General features: G+C 48.5%; 1 pseudogene; it reads right to left on the bottom strand.

The window, feature by feature from the left end:
• Positions 1-370: 370 nt before the first annotated feature.
• The window catches only part of LOC136112694 (dynein axonemal heavy chain 9-like), a 33,581-nt pseudogene continuing 13,367 nt past the window's right edge, over positions 371-20,584 (bottom strand).

Here is a 20,584-nt window from a genome sequence, read left to right on the forward strand (position 1 = left end):
CACTTCCGGCGATCTTGCTTCGATACGAAGGATCACGTCGGGGTCACCAAAGTGTTGCTTTATCCGTGCGAGCCACGGAACCTGACACACCAATATGATGTTCACAGAGTTCGCTTTATTGTCGGACCGGGCTGGCTTTATAGCAAAGCTGCCCTGTCCACGCGCCTTACAACAACGTGATTGGTTGTAACTCGTGCTATACAATAACATGATAGGCTGCATGTACTGTCCACGCGCTCTGCACGCATGTGTCCGGCGATTGCTCACTCATTATTACCTTCTAATGGTGCTCCTTTAGTCTCTTTTGTCTCTGGCTTCACCTCTCAGCCAGGCTGGCGACAACCCCATCCCCCTGGGGCGGGCTCTGCCACTACAAAGGAGGATCATGTGCAGCACAACCCAGCGCAGCACAGCTGGGCTGGACAGTGGCAGGTGTCCCCATGCCCTCACCACGGGTGACACAATCACTCATCAGATGGTACCTTGTTCTGAGGGTGTCCAGGCAAATGGGCAGGTACTTATCAAACAAAATGGTCAGGTTGGCTCTTTCGGACTGGATCTCTTGCCTGTCGATCCAGCTGCTCACTGGAGGATTCCAGCCCAGATCCGACGGGTTGATGTACAGGATCCCTTTAGGCCCAGGGTAAGAGAGAACATATAGTAAAGACATAGCAGAAACTGTTCCTTTCTTCCAGCAGAGTTTACCAGGTACTTTCACACAACTAAAACCCTATCAAATATGACGGGACGTCCCATTACCTGCCCCCTTTTCCTGCCCCACTGCAGAGTAGAAACATGAACAGTGAAGAAACTTCACCCTTGAAACCACGGCGCTTTTCATGACCTTGCCCTAAATTCAGAACATTGTCTTGTCTGAGCAGTTTCATTGCTCTGGGCCCCATTTCCCCATGTGTAAAACTAGGGGACACCTCCATTCCCTTCTCCCATACTTCATGCACTTCTTCAGAAGATCAAGAACTCTTTGAGACAGATACTGTCCTTCTCCTCATAAAGTCCATCCAAAGGGCTTTGCACAACAGGAGCACTCAGCAACGCTGAAGCCATGATCACCCACCAACAGTCAGAGTGCTCTGGGTAAATCTCCAGGATGATGACAGCTCCACATGTGCATTTGGGGTCAGGATCCTCAGTTTGTCTGTCAGAAACCTGCCCTGTCCACCCACGGCCGCTGTGATCTCTGGTTGGGTACTTGCAACAGGAGTCAAGTTGGCCAACAGAAGACTGGTTAATGGCACTAGATCCTCCTGGGTTCACGGCAAATCCCAGTGCGGAGCTCAGGCCAGGACTCACCCGCTCGGGACACGGTTGCTGGGGTGGCTGTGCGCAGGTGGCTGATCTCAAACACCAACCGCATCGTTGGGTTCAGAGGGATTCTCTCATTGCTCGCCAGGGTCAGCACCTGCATTGGGCAGACAGACAGACAGACAGAATGACATCTTCCCCAGGAACAGGAATGAAAAGCATTCAGCACTTTGCACTAAAAAGCTTGGTTGCTGCCAGCACAGTTCCTTGAGGGAATGCAGCTGATTTCCAGCAGGTAGTAGAACTGTCTTCCATGACTCAAAGGAACAGCACTCGCTTCGAGCGGCGGAAAAAGGTGTGGAATTATGACCCCACCCTATTTTTGAAGGGCCTGGAGTTACAATCAGGACATCTGTGATTATCCATGAGCCCAGTTCCAGGAAGGGAAATTACAATGAAACCATGATTTGCGCTATTTCCCCTCATGCACCATTTTCTATATGTGATATTGTTTGGTGTATCTGAAGAAACACAACCGCATTATTCTAGGAGGTGTTATTTCAGCATCTGCATTTTTAGGCTGAACCATGCCATGCAGTCAAAGAATATCTCCTTCTTTAACTTATATTCATTACCTTATTATCATCCATCACAGTATTAAGAGACTCAATCCACACTGGATCAATATCTCCATCTAGTACCATCCACTTGGGACCGTCATGCGTGATGTTGGCCAGCTCTCGCATGATTGATGAAAACAGGCCTGGGAGGGTGACAGGAAGATGGTGATGAACACTGAACTTGACACCTGCTCTAACGGTTTTCTCCAGCAACACAGTAAAAATTACTCTAATTAATGCTTTCCTCTCAAACATGCAAAACTCTATGTGCCTATACGTAAATATTACTATATCACAATACGGTTCTAGTTTGCTTTAAAGTGAAAAAAGGGTTATCAGTTATCACTACTGAAAATGATTGCAGACCTACGCACGAGCTTCATTCCCACCGAGAATCATAAGGGATAAGAAAAATGTAGAGTAGCTACTCAAAGGCAAAAGGCGGCATGAGTTATACAATGCAGAGAAAACCACCTGAATATGCCTAGGAAATCCTTATAAATATTTTTTTGTGGCTCAAAGTATATCAGGGCAATCAAGATGCATTAAACGCTGGGTCATGGCTTTAGTGAGACTGAGGGGAGAACAAGCACAGAATGACATTGAATGACAGAACAAAATGTTGGTAAAATCAAGGAGAGAGAGGATACAGAGTCTCAAGGGGAGTAAATAATGAATGTTAAGAAGACCACGAAGGCTGGCAATAGAGCAGCAGCACTGCAGAGCAAATGAAAACTCCACAAAACTATTGCTCTCCTCTACATGTGAAAATACCTCGGGAGATGCTGGTCCTCATGAAAAAACATCAGGCAAACATTAAAAAAAAGCCTCTCTTCCAGTGAATTGTGACAAGAACTCTTTTTTTTTTCTTTTTTTCTCCAGGACAAGCTATTTCTTTGTGATCCAGATCAGGAACAGCTGGTGGCACCATCTGACTGAAGACAAAGCTTGTGCTCAGCAAATGCAGAACGGCTCACCTGGAACAGGTGTGTGATCCCGAGACTGGGTCAACAAAAATAACGCTTCAGCGCCTCTGCCTCCAGCCAGTTCCTTACGTGTTGGACACACGCCTTGGGAACCACTCCGGCACCACTCCGGCATTATTAGCATCAGAAACAGTTGCTGTCTCAGGGCACCAGGGCTTCCCTCGGATACACCGCGGCAGCGGGGAGAGGAAAGCGCCTCTGTCCTGACCTTGTGCATCCACAGCACACGGCTCTCTTGGGGTTTAAAAGAAGAGTTTTGTTCTGCTAAGAACACTTTTGGGATTCCCATATGGGACCTTTTACCACCTAACATGTAGGACCTTTTCAACTTCTGATAATGTGACAGGATAAAACTGGGGAGCGGAAAAGCAGGGGCTGATCTGTAAGGGAACAGGTCACCTCTTGCTAGGCTGTGGTGAAGATTGCCTTGCTGGTCTTTGACAACATGAAACAACATTTTCAGGAATGGTTACTGCAGAAAATATCTGCCTTGAAAGCTCAGGGAGGAGTGCCACTATTTCATTTAAACCATCGCAGGCCAGAAACCACTGGACAGTCACCTGTAAAATGTCCCTCCTGCTGTTCGGTGTCACCGCTGCCCTCGATCTGCAGCCACTGCTGCAGCCAGTCTGCACAGTTCAGGCTGTACCCTGCACGTCCCTCTGCCACTTTGATTTAGGCTCCCTAATTACAATTAGAAAGAAATTAACCTGGCATTGGAGCAAAGCAGGGGGTCGGGAAGGGTCCATGGCGGGGCCAGGGGAGGTGGGTGGCAGCTCATCTGCTGCTGTGGATGATTCATGGTAATGTCTTCCCTCACCTCCCCCACACCTCCCAAACCCGCCGCACACGTAAATCGAAGCTGCCTTTATGTATCAGTCACAACCCAACATTTCCACTCCAGATTTTCTGTAATCTTCCAGCAAGTTTGAAATGTTCCTCAGGAGTGAGCAGGATCAACAGCTTGGCAAACGCTGGTGTGCTACAGAGATCGGGCAGCCATACTGAGTGGAAAAACTGACGTTAAGGCTGCTGTGCGTGCTATCAGCAATGAAAACCTGGGGATGGGACATTTTTTGGGGTCCCAGCGCACACCACAGTGCAGGAGGGACATCTCTTCCATCACTGGTCCAGCCAACTCCCAAAACCTGCCTGCCCCACTTAGGAACTGGTAAGTGTTGGTATTAATGGGCATTAAAATTATTCTTAGGGCAATAGGATCAAGTAGGCTTATGCTATATTTCCCATTTGAAGATCAAAGAGCTAAAACATCCTGTGTATCCTTTCAACAACAAACTGTCATGTGGCTGTAGGCAGCAGACAAGCACCTGGGCTCTCAGACCTGCACATGAAGAACCAGTCACCCTGCTGCTGCTCGGGAAATTCATTAAAAATACCCGTCTTTATCTACATATTTCAGACATGAAATGACATTTACCGTCTTTCCATTCTCTTGTTGCTGGGTTAATGATGCCAAAGAGCTCATCATTGGCGACTGCCTTGGGGTTGAGGTCTGTCCAGACAGGACGTCGCTTCATTATCTGGTAAGTCCTGTCCAGGGATCTCATCACCTGAGACTTGCCCGTGCCCGCGTTACCCACCACGAAGACAGAGTGCCGGACCGTCAGCAACTCCTCCAGCTGCACCACCTGAGAAAAACACTCCCAAATTTTAGACAAAGATGCCAAACTGAAGTTCAGGTCTATAAAATAGGTCCCACTGGGCCACCTCTTTAGAAAGACGTGACCCTGAGACACAAGCAGATTTGACAATTGAGTTTGGTCCAGCCACTCTAATCACAATGGGTGAAATCCTCAGCCTGCAGATAAACTTTCAGCGCTGTTTATACTTGACAACCACCACCTGATGAGGCCCTGCTCTCCAGGGGCTACACTTTCATGAGCCTACAAAAGTTGGCCCCTTTGGAAGCCCAGAGACTGATCCAGTGCTGACCTCAGGAGCAGGTGCAACTGCCTCAGACCCAGCACAGCTGACTGCCCTCCAGCGAGATCTGCCTGCAAGGACAATGCTGTGCAGAGCTCTCTTTGTAGAAGCAAAGCTGTTTGAGAAAACCCAAATGATTTGATGGCGACGTGGGTGTAGCAGAAGATCTCTTGGTCTTACTTTGAGCACAAAGTTGTCCTCAGCCTGCAGCCGGAGGTCCAGCACAGCCTGCCTCACAAACGACTCAAAATTCAGGTCACGCTTCCGAGGCACATCCAGTGCAGGGAATAGATCCCCAATCAGCCCCATAAACACCGGCACATCATCCGTCACAATCTTGGGGACGTTGAAGTCACGAAGAGAGCGCATCAGAACCTGGTCTTCGGGTCGCTCTGGGTCATCTCGCTTGAGGGAGCCAGCAACAACTAGCACTGACTTAATGGCACGCAAGCCCCAGTCGTAGTGATCCTACACCAGAGGAAGAAAAAAAAAGAGGCATGAGTTTATGCTTAGACAGTACCATGTAGGGTGAAGAACCACCATTCCCAAACTGCCAGACTAGTAAGCAATGAAAATACATCTAAATCTGTTATTTGCATTGTGGCCAGAGACCTTCTCCAGCCTGAGTGACCTGGTTTCCATCTCAGTAGGTGAGATTCCCGTCAGGGACAGTATTAAAGAGTCAAATAATTCAGCTGTTCAGACCATCACATGGGCTCACAGTTGGCAGTAAGACAGCAGCAGGATTTGCACTCCAGAGACCAAAGCAATTTGTTTCACCTAAATCATAAAGCACCTATAGCAAGGCCAGCCAGCCCCCTGCATCTGCAGGAGCCACCAAGGTGAAAGGCTTGTTAGTCCATTATGAGGCCCCAAAGACCCAAGTTTCTCCACCCTGCCCATCACAAGATGACAAGCCTGTTTGGTCTCAGAGGAGGTCCAGGAATAAGGGGTCAGTAAAGACATCGCTGAAAAAGTACCACAAAACGGCATGAGAAGAACTCTCAAGCCAACAAACAACTGTTCATATTTCTGTCCTGTTAACACCCTCCAGAGCACAGCTCGACAGCTGACTGCTCTGTGTGGGAGGCCATGGCTTCCACCAGGCCCCTCAAGGCACAGCACCAAGTTTCTGCGACAGAGCATATCCCACCCAGCCTCATGCTGGCACAGCCAAGATCAGGTTTGTATCATCAGGAATCCTGATTCAGGTCTCCTCTGGACCCAGCTTCGATCTACACAAATAATGACAAGGAAAAATCTGATTTGCTTTGCACTGACAGTAACTCTAACAAGACCTGGAACCAGCCTAAGGCTGAACTCAGAGAGGGACACCATAAACCCTTTGCAGGCAGGAGAATCAATAGGAAGAGACTGGAAAGCAAAAGGTCACTGAATACTACCCCAAACATGGTGTCATTTAAACTCACTGAAAGGTCTCCCATTAATGCAGCTGGTCAAATGCTTTTGTCCCTGCAGATGCTCCAGTAAAGCAGTCTGAAAATTTTATTGCTCCGATGATCACCAACCCTCTCCTCCCCCAGCAGCCAGTGCAAATGCAGCCATTAAATAAAAGCTCTGAAACGTTAGCCATGGAGCTGAGCAGCACAGTGCCATGTTTCTGCTGATTTTGGAGATTCATCATACCACTCAGCCACAGAACCAGGCTCACCTGCTTGGACAGGAGCTCTTTGCAGAGTTGGTAGAGAGTAATGAACTTCCTGGCTAACACCCGGGCCTCGATGAATCCCTCAGCCACCAACATAATTTCACAGATCAGCTCAAAGTCTGGCACAACCATCGCACACGGCCTAAAATGACAGGTGAGGAGGCATTGCAGAACAAGTATTTCTTGACTACAGGTCTTACAGGCAGCGCATTTGCAGCTTCATCTTCTAGGCCTTCTTTTATGAGCCAGGTCACCCTCTGCCTTCCCCACGACAAGGGACAGAGCTCCTTCGCCCTGCCTGTGCGTGCCCAGACCCAGGCCTGTTGTGCAAGGCTTAAACTACCTGCGAATGCCCTATGCAAGTGAATTCCCCAAGGACATGAGGTCGAGCCTGGATGTTCCAAAAGACAGTTTCTGCCAGGTCACAAACCCTGACCTGGACTCACCTGAAGAGAGCTTTTAAATTCTCAGGTAGCTCTGTTCGCCCTGCGTAACCAGGGTTCATGGTGATGAAAATGCCTACTGATGGTACTAAGTTGATGTCTTCTCCAAGAAAATTGAAGGATTTCTTCTTCTCCCGTATTGCATCCTGCACGCTCTTCACCTAGAAATCAAGACAGTACTATAGTATCAGCGTTCACTTATGAAAAACACATCAGACAACGGTGCTTCCTTCGTTACTCTTGGCCTCGTGACAAATGGGGCTAATCACTGTTTTATTTTTTACCGGCAGCATAAAGCTTTATACACTGTTTGGAGTACATCAGCATGGCAATATCAATTTCCCATCTCAGTCAAACTCTGGCAAAGCAGAAAAAAGAGCTGAAGAGAGTGGAAAGTCAAAATGCAAAGGAGTTGCAAGACTTCACACCTTTGCTCCATGAGACAATGATGAACGTGGGTCAGGAAGAGCAACTCAGGAGCGGGAAATGTCCCCAGCACTGCCTGCATTCACCTTGGCTTTTGACATCACCTGTGGGACACTGCTCAGCACATCTCACAGCAAAAACACCACCAGAGGCTCCACCATCTCTGAACCAGCCAGCCCAGCAGAGGTCTGATGTGTGAGAGAGACACAGGGCAGTACAGGTATCCACAACATAGCCAACACCCAAACGCACTCCCCAAAGTCTATCACAATATGGGCCCATTATTCCCTTTACCCATCTCACCTCTCCCCACACAGCGTTGCTCTTCAGGACATCCCAAAACCCTCCTGTGCCTGCTCCGTTCCCTGACCAGGCCCAGAGAAGGGGTAGCACCTCCCAATAAGCTTGGCCTCAGCTCAGTTGTAAACTGACCACTTGGTATCACTTTTAAAGATTTTGGGACATCAGATGTTTGATTTAAAACCAAAACCAGAAGGCAGAAGCTGTAAAACCTCTCCTAACACCTTCACTCACTAATATTATATTGTTTTTTATATTTGCCTGATTGCAGCTTTGTTCTGCTCATTCCTCTCCTTCCGAAGAGTTCACCTCTCTGCAAACAGCACCTCAGCGAGGGGCAAATCTCTCTCTATTCACCGCTCTAACCTCACTACTGTTTGCCATCTCAAAGTAAAGCAATTAATCGAATTTTTCCCTGTAAGGAACCATATCGACATCAGCTGCATGAGTAAGACAGCCAATTAAACATCGCCATGGTAACACTCCTAATAGCAGCCAGGAGACACCATGATGGAATGACGGCCGTGCCGCTTTCTTCAGCTGCCACGCTCCAGCCAGGAGCGAGGGAACCATCAGCAGTTGAGTCATTCCTGGGCTTCTTTTGTTCAGCTTCCCTTTTTATTTCAAGATCCTCAAAGACTTTTTTTCAATGACAACTTTAAACTAGGACCTGACGGAAGAGAAACTGAGAGGGAATGATACATAAACTCTTGTACCTGCCTGGGGCTTCTCTGGGATGCCACATAAGGTACCAATTATGAGTGAAACAGATGAGAAGAATGAGGAGTTCATGGAGGGGTTAAGAACAATGTCTTTGACCGAAACATTTACAGAAGTGTAGAAACTTCTGAGCTTTATATCTTTCTATAACACTGAGCCCAAAAGGGAGTCCAGGAACAATTCAGCACCTCAATCAGATATTAGGATCCTAAAACACGCACTCAGCTGACAGTTGGATCCTGAAGAACTTGGGCACTTTGGCACCTCAGTTTTCTGCACTGAAGCCCCCCAAGGCTTCCCCTGTATAAAATAATGCCAGGTTTCCTCATGGGCTGGTAAGAGGAGGGGAAGGAGGACGCGAAGTGACAGATTATATATATAAGCACGAGAGCACAGGACTTTCTGGCACGATGGGGAGGCCAGTCTCCCTTCCAGCCCTTCTCCAGGGATGCTGCTGCGCTTCACACGAGACTCACCAACACAATGCACTGAGCAGCTGAACTACAGAGGAGATGAGAAACCATTCGCCAGGGGAAACACCCATGCCCAGCTGGGCACCGCTCCAATAGCTCTGTCCCAGGTTTAATCCCACGGTGTCAGGGTACCCTGGGCAAGCGCGTCAGCAAGGGCCGCAGATCTGCCCCAGATTCCAGCTCCCGAGTGTCACCAGCTGACACTGGCTTTTGGGAGCACCACGGGGCTGCACACATTCCTCCAAGGAATGGTGCCAGTTGGCCAGGAATACCTTCCAAAGCCACTTGGCAGAGCTGTCGTTACAGACACCAGAACTAAATCCACAGCCATATAGTTTTGGAGACAGGTTAAGAAAATTAATCCTGAATGTATTCCCATTTCCTGAGTATGACACACAACCTGTGCCTGACCAGGGGTGATAAGGAACCCCCAGAAGTCCAGCGGATCTGCCCCAAACACCCCTCTTCCCCTCCGTGAAAATTATTCCCTACATTGCAGACTGAGCAGCCGCAAGTCAAGGCAGCTTCTCTGTCTTGAAACGATGTGCTGCAATTATCTCACAGCAGATTAATGACACGAGTGCTTTCCTGAGGAGGAACAGGTACAGAGCCATGGTGCGTAGTGGTCTGGGAAAAGATGCTACAAAGAATTGTCTTGGCACAAATGCTGTAACTGGGGCAAGAAAAGTGACAAATATCTTTGCAGCACGTAACTGCGACATCTTGGCAGTGCTGTGATATTCATGTGATTAATCTTGAGATCTAATCCCACACCTGCCTATACACAGAACTGAAACCGGCAATATGCAATTGCCATTTTTACCCTTGCTCCAAAGACTGCAGAATGGCTCTGCTCTGTTTGTATTTATTTATGAGTGTTTCTCCACTCACCTGTACAGCAACCACAGAAAGGACCTCAACTGAGATCCTGTTAAATTCATCAAAACAGCCCCAGGCTCCCGTCTGGGAAAGGCCTTTGTAAATATTCCCACAAGACTGGAAAAACAAAACAAAAACAAAGATTACAAGAGTGAAATCATAAATGGAATCAACTCCAGCAAAAAATTGATTTTATTTCCCAGCCTGTTTATTTATAGCAATTTACAGTCTATTGTGGGTATTTAGAAAAGTGCATGGAAACAGCAGGCACAACTCAATTATAATATTTATAGCTCTGCGCAGCTTGCCACTTTATCTGCTAATTGCACTTTCTCGATATATCTGTGCACCAGTTTCATTTAAAGGTCACTTGTGCTGAATTACTGATGGTCCCGTTTCCTGGGAGAGCCCATAAGCTAAATGAAATATGATCCGAGGCTACCAAAATCACTGTACCGTGCCAGACTGGCAGAGAGCAAGACTCAGCCTAATGATTCAGTGCTCTGTAGCGGCTGAAGCTTCACTATGTTTTGGGTTTATTCTGGGAGAGGATCCTGAGAAAACCAGGACAGGTCCCTCCCCGTGCCAGGGGCTGCCAGGTCGCGAGCACGCCGAGAAGAAACGACCAGGGTCCAACTATCAGCACAGCCTTGGTCTCAACTGAACAGACCAACATTTTTGAAGAATTACACATGAAATCTAACTCCAGAAAGGAAGGGAAATGCATAATGAGGCAGAGAAGATAGTTCGGGTCTCTGCCTCCTGAAGAACCTTGTGCAAATCTTAGAGAAGGAACGGGAGGAGAAGGAAAAGGCATTCAGCTTAAAGGAGTGTAGCAGGGATTTGGAGAGAGGTGATCACAGAATCCCAGCCTGGTGGGGCTGAAGGGACCTCTGCAGATCCCCCAGTCCAAGCCCTGCTCACGCAGGGTCACAGAGCAGATCACACAGGTGGGTCCAGGCGGGTTTCAATGTCTCAGAGAAGGAGACTCCACACCCGCTCTGGGCAGCCTGGGCCGCGCTCTGGCACCTCCCAGCAAACAAGTTTCTGCTCATGTTCAGATGGAGCCTCCTGTGTTTCAGTCTGTGCCCGTTGCCCCTCACCCTGGCGTTGGGCACCACTGAACAGAGTCTGGTCCATCCTCTGACACCCACCCTGAGATATTGATCCCATTGATCAGATCCCTCTCAGCTTCTCTTCTCCAGCTCAACAGCTCCAGCTCTCTCAGTCTCTCCTCACAAGAAAGAAGCTCCAGACCCCTCAGCATCTTTGTAGCCCACTGCTGGACTCTGTGCAGTTATTCCTTCTTAAACTGGGGAGCCCAGAACTGGACACAACTCCAGATGTGGCATCACCAGGGCAGAGCAGAGCGGAAGGAACAACCTCCCTTGACCTGCTGGTCATACCTCTCCTAATGCACCCCAGGTACCATTGGATTACTCTCATCCTTCAGGTTTGCTCGGGCCCTGAGCATCCCCAGCCCCATGTGACCGCACTGCAGCCGAGGTGGGAGCCATACCTTGTAGTCCATCTGCTCGGAGCAGTTAAACACGTACACCATGATGCCCAGGGCTCGCCCCAAATCTTTCGTAGTCTCCGTCTTGCCAGTGCCCGCAGGGCCTGCAGGTGCTCCGCTCATGGTCAGGTGCAGTGACTGGGTCAGGGTGATGTAACATCTGTCACAGTGAATGATGAATGAAAAAAGGAAATATGTCCAATAGGTCAACTGTGGGCTGCAGGGCAATAGCACTAGAGCATTGCACTCAGCAGAGCCTCTCCTCTGAAAAGCTGTACGTGAGCAGGGGTCATGTCTGAGCTGAAAGCCTTCTTGGCATTAATTACCACCTCTGCTCAGCTCTGTTTTCTCCAAGAGATACTCATCTTCCACCAAGGTCTGCCCAAACCTCTTCATGTCCAGCTTGTGTTCTCTCTGGATCCTCATACAACTCATGGATATTGGGCACATCTCAGGCAGTATGAGAAAAGGACAGCTTTTCTGGAAGACCTGTCACTGACAGAAACCTGCTCAGGTGGCCTATGAGTGAACCCAACTCAAAGCTGCAGCAAGTCCCAAAGTTTCTCCATCATGTTGATGATGGACACTGGGGTGGTGTCCACATGTGAGTATCTATACTACCTGTATAAGCCACAGAGGTGTAGTCAATATAGCCAACAAAACCTGATGATACCTGGGGGCTTGACGCAGCTGACTAACACAGGTGACTAGAGCCACCTGAGATGCTCTTGGTTGCTGAAATGTCACATAGGGTGGAGAGATATGACAAGGGGTCCATAGGAGACTTTTACACTTCTGGATTGGCAGCTGGAAGCCAGGTGGGACAACACAGAGTATCTCAAGTAACCCTAGGTGTCCCCACTGAGGCAACCAGGTAGATGTCTGCTTCAAGATGGGATGAAAGCTCTCTAGACTCACCAGCTTTATGGACTGTGGACATCTTGTGCACAGGAAGACACCCACAAGTGTTTTAATGTGTGAGCTGAATCCCACCCAGGGATCTGATGTACAAATTCCCCAGAGGGTACCACCAAAAACCAGATAAGAGTTAGAGCTCGACCACTGGAGTGCTGGGACATGGAGACAGAACAAGAGGGATACAGGTGTCTGAACTAAATCCATCTTTGGTTGGCATCTCTCTCTCTACCTGTGTGGCAAAGCCCAGCTATGACATTGTGTCCCAGGGACTTACCTGTCGGTCAGCGGAGTGATCACAAGCCGAGGGGTATTGCCAAGGTATTCATAGGAGTACAGGAACTGGGCGTCACAGATGTTGGCAAAGCAGTGCCGTTCCTCATCTGACCATCTGTGCCGGAGCTGTGACAGCCAAATGAAGGCCTGGGCATTGTCCACCTGCAACACACCCACAAACACCATCACAGGAAGGCCGGGGATGCCAGACACATGCAGCTCGGGGGCCAAAATAGCGACTGCTATAAAATTTTCATGGGGGATGACTGGTCCTCACTGCAAGGCAGGTGTGGTGAGGAAGGCCGCCTCCTTGCAATGCGGTGAGAAATGTCACCTCCCCATCTCCCATCAGTAAAGGGGAGGAACCAAATTAGTGACCACATTGGTGGGAGAGGAAAAAATTAATGGCCAAGAGAAAGAGCCTTACAAAAAGACTCCTGAATAGATTTAAGAAGCAGCAAGTCATGAAGAAGGTCTCATAACGCAACCAGAGTGAGAGAAGGAGCAGAGGCCATCTAGACAAGGAAGAGGTTGCAGACAGCACCAAGGAAACAGACTGGGGACAGGTGGACAAAGACAGGCATGGCCAGCGCTCTCTGCACAACCAGCAGGCAGGTCCAGATGCATCACTTCACCCCAGGCTGGACCGAGGCACCACTGAGCCCAGCTGAGCCTTGAAGACAGAAACCCTGTGAGCAGCCTGGCTGCCTCTGAGATGACACAGATGACGGAAGAGCCACAACCCAATACATTCAGGGCATCTTCCCACCCACCTGCAAGGCTAAACACTTGGCATGGTGTCAGGGACAGGGGAGTAGTGTGGGAGAGGTGTTGCAGGAGAAGGGAGTCCCACATAAGTCCCTGTGGCCCCACACCAGACAAAGGACGCTACAAAGAACAAAGCTTGAATGCTTTTTCTTACTTTCTAAAGTCAAAACTGAGACTGAGTCCAGCAGCCTCCCAACACACCACCATCATCCACCAGCACATGTCTTGGCACCAGGACGCAGTGCCGCGCTCTCACTCCTGGTGTGAATCTGCAGCAACTACAAGTTGGTGTTGCAGGGCCATGACACAGCACAGCTCTGCAGGCTTACAGGGGCTTTCTGCACACTTACTACAAACGTTGTAGAAATAAATTTAGTCATACGTCTCCCACTGAGACCGGCAGTGATCTGAATGGCCAGTGGTTGGGCCCCCTGAAGCCCCCTCTCCAGCACCCACAGAACTGTGCTGAACTGCCAACACCAACCTTCTGTGCTATCATCTTTGCCACCACATCCCGAGCATGCACGTCGATGGTGCAAATGGTCATGATTTTCTGTCTGTCGCCCTTGGAGAGCTGCCCGATCAGCATGGTAACGAGGGTGTTCAGCTGGGTCACTTGCTTCTTGTGCTATTCCTTCATCGCATTCTCGTAGCCTTCCTCCACCCTGGCAAAGGCAATCCCAACCTCGGTTGTCCACCAGATCTGGGTGCAGCAAAGCGCCACCTAGGGAAATAGGCTGGTTCAGTATCAGGGAAAATACCAAAGCTTCCTTATGTTCAAGAGTGTCGGATCCACAGGGAGATCAAGGATGAAACATCCGTGACATGAAATTAAGTATTTTTTCATACAGTAGTCACAGCAGACAGTACAACAAGGATCTGCTCCATGACATTCATTTAAAACACCATATCAGTGATAGACACATTTAGCAGCTAGTTATAAGTAAATCAGCACCTTTCACATGCCTGACACAGCAGAGGAGGAAGAGTTGGAGACCACGAGGTTGTCAGAGGTGCATCTGAGGGGCTCTTCACTCTTATCAGGCCTCACCACTTTGCCTTCCTGCTGCACCTCTCACTGCTCTGGCTGTACAGACTGCACTGCCCAAGCCCCTGGGCTCTGTCACCCAACCAAGAGCCCCAACCAGAGCATGGAGCTCAGCCTGAAAACTCCATCAGGAGACCGCCAGGATAAAGGACAACTCATCCTCCCTCTCTCCTGGATAGCAAGGTGGAGGCCAGAAACATGCCTGTCCACAGCTGCTGAAAGAAGGGAAGGGCAGGACTGATGGGGAACCCAAGAGCTACCTTTCCACGAGCCAGCCTGAGTGGTGATAAGAAGCAGTGGCAGATACCTGGGCAGGATAGTCAAAGAGCCATTGTTCCCTTGGTTTTTCCTCATAAGCCATGACGGCTTCTGTCATCTCATCTCTCACAGTAGCCCTCATGCTGTCTAGTACATGACTGAGCCAGACTTCAACCTGGAAAAGAGATTAAATCCCAGTAACACATTTGCTCTTCTTGAGTGCCTTTGGTAATTAGTGAAGATAGGAAATGAGGCAAGCATCTCAGTTCTCTTTAGACTGGACATGAGGGAAAGGTTCTTCACCCAGAGGTGCTGGACACTGAACAGGCTCCCAGGGAGGGGTCACAGCCCCAACCTGACAGTGTTCAAGGAGAGACTGGGCAACGTCCTCAGACACACGGGGTGACCTGTGGGGTTGTCACTGCAGGGACAGGACTTGGACTCCATGATCCTGGTGGGTCCCTTCCAGCTCAGGACATTCTATGAGTTAACCAAACCTCACAGCCTCCTTCAGACTGGGTAGATTTGGCTAATTCTGGTACTGTAGGATTAGCATCTACTTCCAGACACCAAGAACAGAAGACAGATTTTTTTCTTGAACTCTAGCTACAGGAGGAACCAAAATGAACTCCGCCAATGAATAATTTGGTCAGGTGTGTTCCACCTCCAGGCCATGACAGAATCCCTGGTGGGATGTGGGCAGTCTGCCAGCAGCAGAAGAAAGATGCTGCCAAACTTGGGAACACAATTCCTGCTGAATTTCATATTTCACAGGCAAAGCCCTCAACAAGAAGACAGACTGAACGCAGCAAGCTCCATTGCTGGGGAGCTCAGTAGCCGGTATTACGTACTTTAGCTTCCTGTAATAGACCATGCAGAAAGGTGAAACTACCAGGATAGATAAGCTGAGCAGTAGCTTGATTCTTACATTTCATACTTTCACTCGTGGTATGAAATGATGAAGACTTGAGAAACAGGTAAAAGGCCTTCTCCTGCCAAACACACCCGTGCAGAGGTACTACGGAATAGCTTAGTCTCTTTTCAGTCTGCATCCCCTCCCTCACCGAGGATATTTGTAGCAAGCTTTAAGACCAACCTTCAAAAGGTCTTAGAAAAAATCAAATTAAAAACCTAGTCAGAAAAATGGCACAGCTCTTTCTCTCACAGTGGACTGCGACATCCACGTCCCCCCTTAGTGAGGACCTATCCAGAGTGACACGAAAGGTTGTGGTGTAAGGAGGTACTAAATCACCACCTCTTCCAGCTTTTCTCATGCACCAGGGGAGAGCAGTGAAGCTCTATGACGTCTTGGCAAGGGATCTCACACGAGGGGCAGGGGAGCAGACTCCACCGGACAGTTTTGATAGACAAGGACTTCCCTCTCACCTGCCCACTGCAGTCGCAGGGCTCGCTGAAGCTGACGTACTCCTCCTCTCTACTGTACATTCCCAGGCCAACCTTGGTTGGCTTTTGCTCAGAGTCCAGCTGGAATTTCATCCTGGCCAAGCTGTCAAAGAGTTTGGAAAGATGACGTTGCACCTGCAAAACGGGTTGTATAAATAAAGCAACCGAGATAGGACGAGCGGAATGAAGATCACTATACATGTCACAAGCAAAATCATGTTAACAAAATATCTTGGATATTTAGGTAGCACCACATCTTCTCAAATGTGGCCAACATACTGCCAACAAAAGCCTCTTGCTGTCTCTTGTAATACTTCCACCTATTTCTACGTAATTTAGAAAACAGACATGCCTTAGTAAATCATGTTTCTCCATTGGGAAATCTTCCATACAGAGCAAAAGCATAGAAAACATTGAAACACCTCATGACTCCTACCCCAAATTTCCCTACATGTAGTGATGAGAAGTCTGTAGCCATTTCTCCACCTCATCCTATTCTCAGCACAACGTGGAGTTTTCTTCACTATGAACTTTCCTGTTTTTCCACTACTAGAAACTGATTTTGTGCTAGTGAAATATCCTAAATTCTCTTTCATGGAGAAGAAAGATCTTTATTTCTGCCTAAGACCTATGATAAACAGCCCAGACCTCCTATAGAACAACCATGTTCACCAAAAGCACTCTTCCAGAAGGAAAAGAATAATTCAGTTCTTTCCTGTTCACCTCCATCTGAGTCTGCAAAGCCAACAGGGAGATGCTGTGGGCTCTCAACATCAGCATCTGCCTGCTGGGAGCTGAGCAGGTCACCAGCACTTCTTCCAGACCACTGCGTAACACACAACTGCATCACTGCGCGCCCCACGCCAATGAAGGTGAGATTCTCCTAGGATTGACGTCCCCACAGAAAGGGGAAGCTCCCAAAGCAGTCCCAGACAGGAGCTGCCTCTCTCAATTACAGCAGAGAGGTAGAAAAACTCCCATAGGGGAGATGAGAAATGAGGGAAAGGGACCTGGGGGTCCTGGGGACAGCAGGGTGACCATGAGCCAGCACTGGGCCCTTGTGGCCAGGAAGGCCAATGGTACCTGGGGTGGGTTAGAAGGGGGTGGTCAGTAGGTCAGAGAGGTTCTCCTGCCCCTCTGCTCTGCCCTGGGGAGACCACATCTGGAATATTGTGTCCAGTTGTGGCCCCTCAGCTCCAGAAGGACAGGGAACTGCTGGAGAGAGTCCAGCGCAGCCACCAAGATGCTGAAGGGAGTGGAGCATCTCCCGTGTGAGGAAAGGCTGAGGGAGCTGGGGCTCTGGAGCTGGAGAAGAGGAGACAGAGGGGGGACTCATTCATGTTTACAGATATCTAAAGGGTGAGTGTCAGGAGAATGGAGCCAGGCTCTCCTCGGTGACAACCAGTGACAGGACAAGGGGGAATGGGTTCAAACTGGAACACAGGAGGTTTCACTTAAATTTGAGAAGAAACTTCTTCTCAGTGAGGGTGGCAGAGCCTGGCCCAGGCTGCCCAGGGAGGTTGTGGAGTCTCCTTCTCTGCAGACATTCAAACCCCCTGGACCCCTTCCTGTGGAACCTCAGCTGGGTGTTCCTGCTCCATGGGGGGATTGCACTGGATGAGCTTTCCAGGTCCCTTCCAACCCTGACATTCTGGGATTCTGCGTGAGATGCCCAATGCTCTGATGCTTTCAGAGAAGGAAGGGTGGAGGTGGATTTGTCCATCTAATTCTGACTCACTGACTCACAAAGAACTACAACCCTCCCTCTCATGAGCTGTGCTGCAAGTGGACGCAGCTTCTCACACACATACAAGCAGGGCCAAACCCTGGGAGGTGCTAAGTGACTCTGAGAAGCACAGGGCACTCAGCATCCCCCCAGATCACAGAATCATTTTGGGTGGAAGAAACCCTCAGGATCAAGTCCAGCCATACCCTAGCTCTGGCACTAATCCATGTCCCTAAGAACCTCGTCTAAATGTCTTTTAAACCCCTCCAGGGATGGTGACTCCAGCACTGCCCTGGGCAGCCTGTTCCCATGCCCCACAGCCCTTTCTGGGAAGAATTTTTTTACAATATCCAATCTGAACCTCCCCTGGCACAACTTGAGGCCATTAAGCGTATCTTGAGGCCATAAGCTTATCTCTTTTCAAACCGTAAGTAAACCGTAGAAACTTTTTCTTACATGTAGAAGCTTCTGGTCACAAATCCCCAGCTGCCCCTTCCCAGACCCTGTCCAGTCTGGAGGGTTCGGACACAACCCCAGCACTTGCTGCGATCCTGCTGCCAGAGCCCGAGCGCACCTGAATCTGCACAAGTTCAGCACCCAGTTCACGAGGATAATGTCATTGTGTATTTAATCCTCCTTTAGGAATCATCGGACTTTGAAACTACATTGGGAAGGCTGAGAGTGTATCTATGTATGATACTGCTTGACATTTACTTTGATTTTACTGCAAATACTTTTGAATAACAGAAAACACCAGGAATTTCTTCTTACTCAATAGAGCATTTCAACACAGTATCTTTGCTTCCTGTGTTTTTTTTTTCCTCTTCATTTTAAATATCAATCAACTATGTATTTATGATACTCTGTGGGCTGAAATCACCCAGCAGCAGACACAGATAGAAGCAGCGTTAAAGGTTAGAGGGAAACAACAGCATTTCCAAATACACATGCAAACCTGCTCCATTCCTGTGCTCACATCAATACTGAAAATGGTGGAAAGCCTGAAGAAAGTGAAAATACTCGCTACCAAAAGACAGAATTAGGACTTTGTTCATCATCCAACACTCGCCTTTTGCTGTGAACGTTTTGACTGGTTTTATGCACCAACCTCTGAATAAAAGATGCGTCCCAAACAAGGCCAAGCAGAGCTGTGCAGGGGTGGGTGGCAACCCAAGGAAGTCCTGCCTTGGCCACAGCCACTGTCTGACCACCAGCTGTCTTACCTCTTCCAGGCTGTGTTCTGCTCTTCCCCTGTAAACAGGCCATCCCAAAGACCTTTGCATGGGGGAAGGAAGAAGTGGCTGACTAGCAGATGTCTCCTCTGCCTAAAAACAGAGACGTCTCCAAGCCCTCGGTTGTCAACACTGTCACATTTGAATGATCGGTCTGTGGCTCTTTCAACAACAGATGCTGTTTGCTGGCATCCCAGCTTGGGGAACCAAGCTCAGCAACAAGTTTTGGCTGAGATCCTCAAGAAATGGTTTCCCCCAACCTCACTGTATCCCAGCAGAAACAAACCCACTGTTTTTATGGTATCAAGAACATAGCTCTGCTCTGTGCAGTGCTTTCAGAACCATCTGCAAGCATCACCAGGGACAGATGGGACAACATACAGTGTGCGCATTGCCTTTCAGAGACGACAGATGAAGGCCAGCAGTGAAAGAGTTATTGTTAATCCAAGTGAGGGTGGGAGAAAAGGCACTCAAGAGAGGATAAGCTACAGCTGAGTCCCTAGACAGCATCTTCCACCCTGACATTACTGACAGCTGGAAAATGCGAAGGTGACATAGTGCAAGGCTTACCAGCTGTGGGTTGGTGCCATTGGAAAGAATATCCAATAAATCTGCTGAAGAAACAAAGTAACATCTGGGAAAGGCCAATCTTTTCATGTCCAAATATTCAGCCAAAGCCTTCTCACACAGGGACAACCTGGGGAGAAGAGCAGAAAAATAGAGCCCAGGACAGGCGGGTGAATATCCTTTAATGTGTCGTGCTACAGTTTGGGTTATCGAGCAGATTCTCCCCTCCCATGGGGAAATGCCAGACATGAGCTGAGCCTGCAGGCTGGTCCTTTACAGCATTTTCCAAATAGATAACAAAGCACATAGTAACTCATAGATCTCTCTCCACTCCCAAGGGTCAAACAGACAAAGAGTCAGAGAATCCTCACCAAAAAGCAGAAACACAGGTGGAAGAAGAGGCTAGAAAGGCTTTGCAGTCTGACTTACTGTTTTAGACAAGCTCTCAACTGCCACAGGTGATTTCACACTAGGATGAAAGTTTCCAAAACTGCTTTTATTCTAATGAGCACATTTTAAAGTCTGATTCAAACCTACTCAGCTTTTTGTGCTTGTGAAGCCTGAAAAGAAACTTGTTTGCTCCGTTCTAAAATGAATCTCTCAGTGTTTACATGTTAAACTGCTGCTGAGCTTTCAAAGTTCATAAATAACATGCAGTTAGTCCTCTGTGGGGAACACGGGCCTTATCTGTTTAGGAAGTAAAATTAGATCTCTATTTTAAATGGATAGTTATTACTGACACAACAGCTATCACGTTAACTTGTTAGGTGTGTTCCAGGTAGAGCAGCTCATATGTTAGGTGAGAACTGTATCCATCTCTGGACATTAAGGTCTTTCTCAGGGAGTTTAGTTATACCATCTGTGAAGGGTACACACACAAAGATAATTTTGTTAACTAAAGCACATGGGATCAGCTCTGCTGCAGATATCCCTGCTTGGACTGCTAAATAGATATTTAAGACACCAAATTTGGGGTGGCAGTGAGGCCACATGTTATTAAAACCAACTGAGTGCCTAGCTTTGTATGTGTGCAAATCAATATTCAAGATAAGAGTTTGCACATACGCAAAGCCAGAATCCACCTTGGGGGCTTCAGGGTGATGGATCATGAATAAAAAGACTCAGTGTGTGAATGCAAAGAACGCACAGTC

Source organism: Patagioenas fasciata, chromosome 30 (assembly GCF_037038585.1).
Source record: "Patagioenas fasciata isolate bPatFas1 chromosome 30, bPatFas1.hap1, whole genome shotgun sequence".
Lineage (NCBI taxonomy): Eukaryota > Metazoa > Chordata > Aves > Columbiformes > Columbidae > Patagioenas > Patagioenas fasciata.